Source organism: Nothobranchius furzeri, unplaced genomic scaffold (genome assembly GCF_043380555.1).
Source record: "Nothobranchius furzeri strain GRZ-AD unplaced genomic scaffold, NfurGRZ-RIMD1 Scf112, whole genome shotgun sequence".
NCBI classification, from domain to species: Eukaryota; Metazoa; Chordata; class Actinopteri; order Cyprinodontiformes; family Nothobranchiidae; genus Nothobranchius; species Nothobranchius furzeri.
In genome coordinates this window covers 17,501-27,500 of record NW_027223128.1, presented here as the reverse complement: position 1 = coordinate 27,500, position 10,000 = coordinate 17,501, and positions in this window count along the sequence as shown.

Genomic DNA, 10,000 nt, shown 5'->3' with positions numbered 1-10,000 from the left:
GTGCAGCGGGCAGGGGGAAACTTGAGCCTGGGTGGGTGGTTGTGCATCCAGGGCGGGCAGGGAGAGGTGAGACGTGGGCCTGGGCTGGTCGTCAGCGGTTCACCACAGGCAGCTGGTGGCGGTGTGGCTGAGCAGAAGCCTCCAGCAGGTGATGGCGGGGTGGGGGAGCAGCAGCCAGCCTCAAGCAGCCAGCCTCCAGCTGCTGATGGTGGGGTGGAGGAACAGAAGCCTCCAGCTGGTGATGTCAGGGTGGAGGAGCAGCAGCCAGCCTCCAACGGCTGATGGTGGGGTGGAGGAGCTGCAGCCAGCCTCCAGCAGCTGATGGCGGGGTGCAGGAGCAGCAGCCAGCCTCCAGCTGGTGATGGCGGGGTGAAGGAGCTGCAGCCAGCCACCAGCAGCTGATGGCGGGGTGCAGGAGCAGCAGCCAGCCACCAGCAGCTGATGGCGGGGTGGAGGAGCTGCAGCCAGCGTCCAGCAGCTGATGGTTGGGTGGTGGAGGAGCAGCAGCCAGCCTCCAGCAGCTGCTGGCGGGGTGCAGGAGCAGCAGCCAGCCTCCAGCAGCTGGTGGCGGGGTGGAGGAGCAGAAGCCAGCCTCCAGCAGCTGATGGCGGGGTGCAGGAGCAGAAGCCAGCCTCCAGCTGGTGATGGCGGGGTGAAGGAGCTGCAGCCAGCCTCCAGCAGCCAGCCTCCAGCTGGTGATGGCGGGGCGGAGGAGCAGGCAGCCTCCATCAGCTGATGGCGGGGTGTAGGAGCAGCAGCCAGCCTCCAGCTGGTGATGGCGGGGAGGAGGAGCAGCAGCAGCCAGCCTCCAGCAGCCAGCCAGCCTCCAGCAGCTGATGGCGGTGTGTGGGAGCAGCAGCCAGCCTCCAGCGGCCAGCCAGCCTCCAGCAGCTGATGGCGGGGTGGAGGAGCTGCAGCCAGCGTCCATCAGCTGATGGCGGGGTGGAAGAGCAGCAGGCAGCCTCCAGCTGGTGATGGCGGGGTGGAGGAGCTGCAGCCAGCGTCCAGCAGCTGATGGCGGGGTGCAGGAGCAGCAGCCAGCCTCCAGCAGCTGATGGCGGGGTGGAGGAGCTGCAGCCAGCCTCCAGCAGCCAGCCTCCAGCTAGTGATGGCGGGGTGGAGAAGCAGGCAGCCTCCGTCAGCTGATGGCGGGGTGGAGGAGCAGAAGCCAGCCTCCAGCAGCTGATGGCGGGGTGCAGGAGCTGCAGCCAGCGTCCAGCAGCTGATGGTGGGGTGGAGGAGCTGCAGCCAGCCTCCAGCAGCCAGCCTCCAGCTAGTGATGGCGGGGTGGAGAAGCAGGCAGCCTCCGTCAGCTGATGGCGGGGTGGAGGAGCAGAAGCCAGCCTCCAGCAGCTGATGGCGGGGTGCAGGAGCTGCAGCCAGCGTCCAGCAGCTGATGGTGGGGTGGAGGAGCTGCAGCCAGCGTCCAGCAGCTGATGGTGGGGTGGAGGAGCTGCAGCCAGCCTCCAGCAGCCAGCCTCCAGCAGCTGATGGCGGGGTGCAGGAGCAGCAGCCAGCCTCCAGCAGCTGATGGCGGGGTGCAGGAGCAGCAGGCAGCCTCCAGCAGCTGATGGCGGGGTGGAGGAGCAGAAGCCAGCCTCCAGCAGCTGATGGCGGGGTGCAGGAGCTGCAGCCAGCGTCCAGCAGCTGATGGTGGGGTGGAGGAGCTGCAGCCAGCGTCCAGCAGCTGATGGTTGGGTGGAGGAGCAGCAGCCAGCCTCCAGCAGCCAGCCTCCAGCTAGTGATGGCGGGGTGGAGAAGCAGGCAGCCTCCATCAGCTGATGGCGGGGTGGAGGAGCAGAAGCCAGCCTCCAGCTGGTGATGGCGGGGTGCAGGAGCTGCAGGCAGCCTCCAGCAGCTGATGGCGGGGTGCAGGAGCTGCAGGCAGCCTCCAGCAGCTGATGGCGGGGTGGAGGAGCTGCAGCCAGCGTCCAGCAGCTGATGGTGGGGTGGAGGAGCTGCAGCCAGCGTCCAGCAGCTGATGGTTGGGTGGAGGAGCAGCAGCCAGCCTCCAGCAGCTGATGGCGGGGTGCAGGAGCAGCAGCCAGCCTCCAGCAGCTGATGGCGGGGTGGAGGAGCTGCAGCCAGCCTCCAGCAGCCAGCCTCCAGCTAGTGATGGCGGGGTGGAGAAGCAGGCAGCCTCCATCAGCTGATGGCGGGGTGGAGGAGCAGAAGCCAGCCTCCAGCTGGTGATGGCGGGGTGCAGGAGCTGCAGGCAGCCTCCAGCAGCTGATGGCGGGGTGGAGGAGCTGCAGCCAGCCTCCAGCAGCCAGCCTCCAGCTAGTGATGGCGGGGTGGAGAAGCAGGCAGCCTCCATCAGCTGATGGCGGGGTGGAGGAGCAGAAGCCAGCCTCCAGCAGCTGATGGCGGGGTGCAGGAGGTGCAGGCAGCCTCCAGCAGCTGATGGCGGGGTGCAGGAGCAGCAGGCAGCCTCCAGCAGCTGATGGCGGGGTGCAGGAGCTGCAACCAGCCTCCAGCTGGTGATGGCGGGGTGGAGGAGCTGCAGCCAGCCTCCAGCAGCCAGCCCCCAGCAGCTGATGGCGGGGTGGAGGAGCAGAAGCCAGCCTCCAGCAGCTGATGGTGGGGTGCAGGAGCTGCAGCCAGCCTCCAGCAGCCAGCCTCCAGCTGGTGATGGCGGGGTGGAGGAGCAGCAGCAGACAGCCTCCAGCAGCCAGCCAGCCTCCAGGAGCTGATGGCGGTGTGTGGGAGCAGCAGCCAGCCTCCAGCGTTCAGCCAGCATCCATCAGCTGATGGCGGTGTGAAGGAGCTGCAGCCAGCCTCCAGCAGGTCATGGTGGGGTGGAGGAGCAGCAGCCAGCCTCCAGCAGCTGATGGCGGGTTGCAGGAGCTGCAGCCAGCCTCCAGCAAATGATGGCGGGGTGCAGGAGCTGCAGGCAGCCTCCAGCAGCTGATGGCGGGGTGCAGGAGCAGCAGGCAGCCTCCAGCTGCTGATGACGGGGTGCAGGAGCTGCAACCAGCCTCCAGCTGGTGATGGTGGGGTGGAGGAGCTGCAGCCAGCCTCGAACAGCTGATGGCAGGGTGCAGGAGCAGCAGCCAGCCTCCAGCAGCTGATGGCGGGGCGCAGGAGCTGCAGGCAGCCTCCAGCAGCTGATGGCGGGGTGCAGGAGCAGCAGCCAGCCTCCAGCTGGTGATGGCGGGGTGAAGGAGCTGCAGCCAGCCACCAGCAGCTGATGGCGGGGTGAAGGAGCTGCAGCCAGCCACCAGCAGCTGATGGCGGGGTGGAGGAGCTGCAGCCAGCGTCCAGCAGCTGATGGTTGGGTGGTGGAGGAGCAGCAGCCAGCCTCCAGCAGCTGATGGCGGGGTGCAGGAGCAGCAGCCAGCGTCCAGCAGCTGATGGTTGGGTGGAGGAGCAGCAGCCAGCCTCCAGCAGCTGCTGGCGGGGTGCAGGAGCAGCAGCCAGCCTCCAGCAGCTGATGGCGGGGTGCAGGAGCTGCAGGCAGCCTCCAGCAGCTGATGGCGGTGTGCAGGAGCTGCAGCCAGCCTCCAGCAGCTGATGGCGGGGTGCAGGGGCTGCAGGCAGCCTCCAGCAGCTGATGGCGGGGTGCAGGAGCTGCAACCAGCCTCCAGCTGGTGATGGCGGGGTGGAGGAGCAGCAGCCAGCCTCCAGCAGCCAGCCTCCAGCTGCTGATGGCGGGGTGGAGGAACAGAAGCCTCCAGCAGCTGATGGCAGGGTGCAGGAGCAGCAGCCAGCCTCCAGCTGGTGATGGCGGGGTGGAGGAGCTGAAACCTGGGTCGGACCTGGTCTGCAGCAGGGCCCATTACCACTCAGAAGCTGATGGCAGTGTGTGTTTAGGTCCCTGCGGGGTGGATGAGCTGAAACCTGGGTCAGACTTGGTGTGCAGCAGGGCTCAGCACCCTCCAGAAGCCGATGACAGTGTGTCTTTAACTCCCTGCCTGGTGGGAGAGCTGAAAGCTGGGTCGGACCTGGTCTTTAGCAGAGCTCAGCAGCCTCCAGAAGCTGATGGCAGTGTGTGTTTCATCCCCTGCGGGGTGGGAGAGCTGAAACGTGGGTCGGACCTGGTCTGCAGCAGGGCCCATCACCATCCAGAAGCTGACGGCGGTGTGTGTTTAAGTCCCTGCGGGGTGGGAGAGCCATAACCTGGGTCGGACCTGGTCTGCAGCAGAGCTCAGCAGCCTCCAGAACCTGATGGCAGTGTGTCTTTAATCCACTGCGGGGTGCAGGAGCTGAAACCTGGGTCGGACCTGGTCTGCAGCAGGGCTCAGCAGCCAGCAGAAGGTGACGGCAGTGTGTGTTTAGTTCCCTGCGGGGTGCAGGAGCTGAAACCTGGGTCGGACCTGGTCTGCAGCAGAGCTCAGCAGCCAGCAGAAGGTGATGGCAGTGTGTGTTTAAGTCCCTGCCTGGTGGGAGAGCTGAAACCTGGGTCGGACCTGGTCTATAGAAGAGCTCAGCAGCCTCCAGAAGCTGATGGCAGTGTGTGTGTTTTGGTCCCTGCGGGGTGCAGGAGCAGGAACCCGGGTCGGACCTGGTCTATAGCGGAGCTCAGCAGCCTCCAGCAGCTGATGGCAGTGTGTGTTTAATTCCCTGCCTGGTGGGAGAGCTGTAACCCGGGTCGGACTTGGTCTGCAGCAGGGCCCATCACCATCCAGAAGCTGATGGCAGTGTGTCTTTAATTCCCTGCGGGGTGGAGGAGCAGAAACCTGGGTCGGACCTGGTCTATAGCAGAGCTCAGCAGCCTCCAGAAGCTGATGGCAGTGTGTGTTCAAGTCCCTGCGGGGTGGGAGAGCTGAAACCTGGGTCGGACCTGGTCTATAGAAGAGCTCAGCAGCCTCCAGCAGCTGATGGCAGTGTGTTTAAGTCCCTGCGGGGTGGGAGAGCTATATCCCGGGTCGGACCTGGTCTATAGCAGAGCTCAGCAGCCTCCAGCAGCTGATGGCAGTGTGTGTTTAAGTCCCTGCGGGGTGGGAGAGCTGAAACCTCGGTCGGACCTGGTCTATGGCAGAGCTCAGCAGCCTCCAGAAGCTGATGGCAGCGTGCCTCTAAGTCCCTGCCTGGTGGGAGAGCTGAAACCTGGGTCGGACATGGTCTGCAGCAGGGCTCGGCAGCCTCCAGCAGCTGATGGCAGTGTGTCTTTAAGTCCCTGCCTGGTGGGAGAGCTGAAACCTGGGTCGGACCTGGTCTATAGCAGAGCTCAGCAGCCTCCAGCAGCTGATGGCAGTGTGTGTTTAAGTCCCTGCCTGGTGTGAGAGCTGAAACCTGGGTCGGACCTGGTCTATAGAAGAGCTCAGCAGCCTCCAGCAGCTGATGGCAGTGTGTCTTTAAGTCACTGCCTGGTGGGAGAGCTGAAACCTGGGTCGGACCTGGTCTATAGTAGAGCTCAGCAGCCTCCAGCAGCTGATTGCAGTGTGTGTTTAAGTCCCTGCCTGGTGGGAGAGCTGATATCCGGGTCGGACCTGGTCCACAGCAGGGCCCATCACCCTCCAGAAGCTGGTGGCAGTGTGTGTTTAAGTCCCTGCGGGGTGCAGGAGCAGAAACCTGGGTGGGACCTGGTCTGCAGCAGAGCTCGGCAGCCTCCAGCAGCTGATGGCAGTGAGTGTTTAAGTCCCTGCGGGGTGGGAGAGCTATATCCCGGGTCAGACCTGGTCTAAAGCAGGGCCCATCACCCTCCAGAAGCTGGTGGCAGTGTGTGTTTAAGTCCCTGCGGGGTGGAGGAGCAGAAACCTGGGTCGGACCCGGTCTACAGCAGAGCTCAGCAGCCCCCAGAAGCTGATGGCAGTGTGTGTGTGTGTGTGTGTGTTTAAGTCTCTGCCTGGTTGGAGAGCCGATACCTGGGTCGGACCTGGTCTGCAGCAGGGCTCAGCAGCCTCCAGAAGCTGATGGCAGTGTGTCTTTCATTCCCTGCGGGGTGCAGGAGCAGAAACCTGGGTCGGACCTGGTCTATAGCGGAGCTCAGCAGCCTCCAGCAGCTGATGGCAGTGTGTGTGTTAAAGACCCTGCGGGGTGGGAGAGCTGAAACCTGGGTCGGACCTGGTCTGCAGCAGGGCTCAGCAGCCCCCAGAAGCTGATGGCTGTGTGTGTTTAAGTCCCTGCGGGGTGGGAGAGCTGAAACCTGGGTCGGACCTGGCCCGCAGCAGGGCCCATCACCCTCCAGAAGCTGATGGCGGTGTGGGTTTAAGTCCCTGCGGGGTTGAGGAGCTGAAACCTGGGTCGGACCTGGTCTGCAGCAGGGCCCATCACCATCCAGAAGCTGATGGCTGTGTGTGTTTAAGTCCCAGGGGGGTGGGAGAGCCATAACCTGGGTCGGACCTGGTCTGCAGCAGGGCTCAGCAGCCTCCAGTTGCAGATGGCAGTGTGTGTTTAGTTCCCTGCGGGGTGCAGGAGCTGAAACCTGGGTCGGACCTGGTCTATAGCAGAGCTCAGCAGCCTCCAGAAGCTGATGGCAGTGTGTCTTCAATTCCCTGCGGGGTGCAGGAGCTGATACCTGGGTCGGACCTGGTCTGCAGCAGGGCCCATCACCATCCAGACGCTGATGGCAGTGTGTGTTTAAGTCCTAGTGGGCTGCAGGAGCTGAAACCTGGGTCGGACCTGCTCTATAGTAGAGCTCAGCAGCCTCCAGAAGCTGATGGCAGTGTGTCTTTAAGTCCCTGCGGGGTGGGATAGCTGAAACCTGGGTCGGACCTGGTCTGCAGCAGGGCCCATCACCATCCAGACGCTGATGGCAGTGTGTGTTTAAGTCCTAGTGGGCTGCAGGAGCTGAAACCTGGGTCGGACCTGCTCTATAGTAGAGCTCAGCAGCCTCCAGAAGCTGATGGCAGTGTGTCTTTAAGTCCCTGCGGGGTGGGATAGCTGAAACCTGGGTCGGACCTGGTCTGCAGCAGGGCCCATCACCCTCCAGAAGCTGTTGGCAGTGTGTCTTCCATTCCTAGTGGGGCAGGGGAGCAAAGACCTGGGCAGAGGAGCGCCTGTCTGCATCCGATCCGGCCCCTCAGCAGCCCGCCGTGAGCCTTAGAGAACCCCCCCCCCCCCCCAGCGGGCTCCAGGAACCGGGCCCTGCGTCGGACCCAGCTCAGTAAGGCCCTCCCTCGGGCCCTGCAGCAGGTGGCCCCGTCTATGCAGTCGAAAACCCCGCGAAAATCGGTGTAGAAACGCCCGAGAGGCGTGGTGCGGTTCCCCCGGCCGGTACCGGGTCCGGACCGGTCCGGAAGTCCACCCAGAACACTGCCTGGGGCTTCTGGGCGGCTCCCCAGGCGCAGGCAGTCGAAAACCGCGTGAAAATCGGTTCAGAATTGACAAAACGGCGACCTCGTCGCTCCAAAAACTAAGTCCAAACTAAGCCTTTCGCTTATCGCTTAACGCTTAAGGCGGTCGGCCTTATGGCCAGTAAATGAAAAGTGCCTGCGCCCCTGGAGGTTTTGGAAGGTGCGAGCGATGACCATGCTCGGGTTAGTAGGTGAGGCCATCGGAAAACCAGCGTGAGTTGGCGGGTTTGGGTGGCAATCTATTCCAGGCAGAGTCGACTATCTCTGGGCATCAATTTTGGGATTTTTCCGGCTCTGGTTCTGGGAGAAACGCAGGGGCAAAGTGCACGAGCCGCGGCCGATTTTGGTGGCCTGTCCCTGGGCACAAAGTCTGAGGAGTGTGGGCCTGGTTCTCCGAAAAATACCAGTCTGCTGGAGCTCACTCCCATGGCTCCAGGGGGCACGGCACACCCCCCGGTAGCCGACCAAAGTGCTCTACTCGGGCCAGACTCGGACCCACGACCCGGGGTGAGAACCACAACTACTGGTCATCCTTTTGACCTCCAGGGGGCGCGGCAGAGCCTCCCCAGTCCGACGCAAGTGCCCCACTTGGGCCATACTCAGACCCACGGCCCGGGGCGAGAACCACAACTACTGGTCATCCTTTAGACCTCCAGGGGGCCCGGCACAGCCTCCCTAGACCGACACAAGTGCTCCACTTGGGCTGTACTCTGACCCAAGTCCCGGTGCGAGAACCACAACTACTGGTCATCCTTTAGACCTCCAGGGGGCCCGGCACAGCCTCCCTAGGCCGACACAAGTGCTCCACTTGGGCTATACTCTGACCCAAGTCCCGGGGCGAGAACCACAACTACTGGTCATCCTTTTGACCTCATGGTCATCCTTTAGATCTCCAGGGGGCCCGGCACAGCCTCCCTAGGCCGACACAAGTGCTCCACTTGGGCTATACTCTGACCCAAGTCCCGGGGCGAGAACCACAACTACTGGTCATCCTTTAGACCTCCAGGGGGCACGGCACACCCCCCGGTAGCCGACCAAAGTGCTCTACTCGGGCCAGACTCGGACCCACGACCCGGGGTGAGAACCACAACTACTGGTCATCCTTTAGACCTCCAGGGGGCCCGGCACAGCCTCCCTAGTCCGACACAAGTGCTCCACTTGGGCTATACTCTGACCCAAGTCCCGGGGCGAGAACCACAACTACTGGTCATCCTTTAGACCTCCAGGGGGACCGGCACAGCCTCCCTAGACCGACACAAGTGCACCACTTGGGCCATACTCTGACCCAAGTCCCGGGGCGAGAACCACAACTACTGGTCATCCTTTTGACCTCATGGTCATCCTTTAGACCTCAAGGGGGCACGGCAGAGCCTCCCTAGTCCGACACAAGTGTCCCACTTGGGCTATACTATGACCCAAGTCCCGGGGCGAGAACCACAACTACTGGTCATCCTTTAGACCTCAAGGGGGCACGGCAGAGCCTCCCTAGTCCGACACAAGTGTCCCACTTGGGCCATACTCAGACCCACGGCCCGGGGCGAGAACCACAACTACTGGTCATCCTTTAGACCTCCAGGGGGCCCGGCACAGCCTCCCTAGTCCGACGCAAGTGCTCCACTTGGGCTGTACTCTGACCCAAGTCCCGGGGCGAGAACCACAACTAATGGTCATCCTTTAGACCTCCAGGGGGCACGGCACAGCCTCCCTAGTCCGACACAAGTGCTCCACTTGGGCTATACTCTGACCCAAGTCCCGGGGCGAGAACCACAACTACTGGTCATCCTTTAGACCTCCAGGGGGCACGGCAGAGCCTCCCTAGTCCGACACAAGTGTCCCACTTGGGCTATTCTCTGACCCAAGTCCCGGGGCGAGAACCACAACTACTGGTCATCCTTTAGACCTCCAGGGGGCACGACACAGCCTCCCTAGTCCGACCCAAGTGCTCCACTTGGGCTATACTATGACCCAAGTCCCGGGGCGAGAACCACAACTACTGGTCATCCTTTAGACCTCCAGGGGGCACGGCACAGCCTCCCTAGTCCGACACAAGTGCTCCACTTGGGCTATACTCTGACCCAAGTCCCGGGGCGAGAACCACAACTACTGGTCATCCTTTAGACCTCCAGGGGGCACGGCACAGCCTCCCTAGTCCGACACAAGTGCTCCACTTGGGCTATACTCTGACCCAAGTCCCGGGGCGAGAACCACAACTACTGGTCATCCTTTTGACCTCATGGTCATCCTTTAGACCTCCAGGGGGCCCGGCACAGCCTCCCTAGGCCGACACAAGTGCTCCACTTGGGCTATACTCTGACCCAAGTCCCGGGGCGAGAACCACAACTACTGGTCATCCTTTAGACCTCCAGGGGGCACGGCACAGCCTCCCTAGTCCGACACAAGTGCTCCACTTCGGCTGTACTCTGACCCAAGTCCCGGGGCGAGAACCACAACTAATGGTCATCCTTTAGACCTCCATGGCAACAGGGGGATGTCAGACCCCAGCTCATCCCAGGTTGATGCCTCAATAGTAGCTTAGGGTCACGGCAGTCCCACCGTGATCCACCCTCTTGTCCTCTCTCCACAGGATGACCAGAGTGTCGTGTTTATTTTCAAAGTGTCCTCGTAGGATGACCATGAGTGCAGGAAAATTTTCAAAGTCCCTCTGTCGGATGACCATGAGTGCAGAAAAAATTTCAAAGTCCCCCCTTGGGATTACCAGACGTTCGAGATTTCGGCTGAAAAATTTTCAAAGTGCTGCCGAG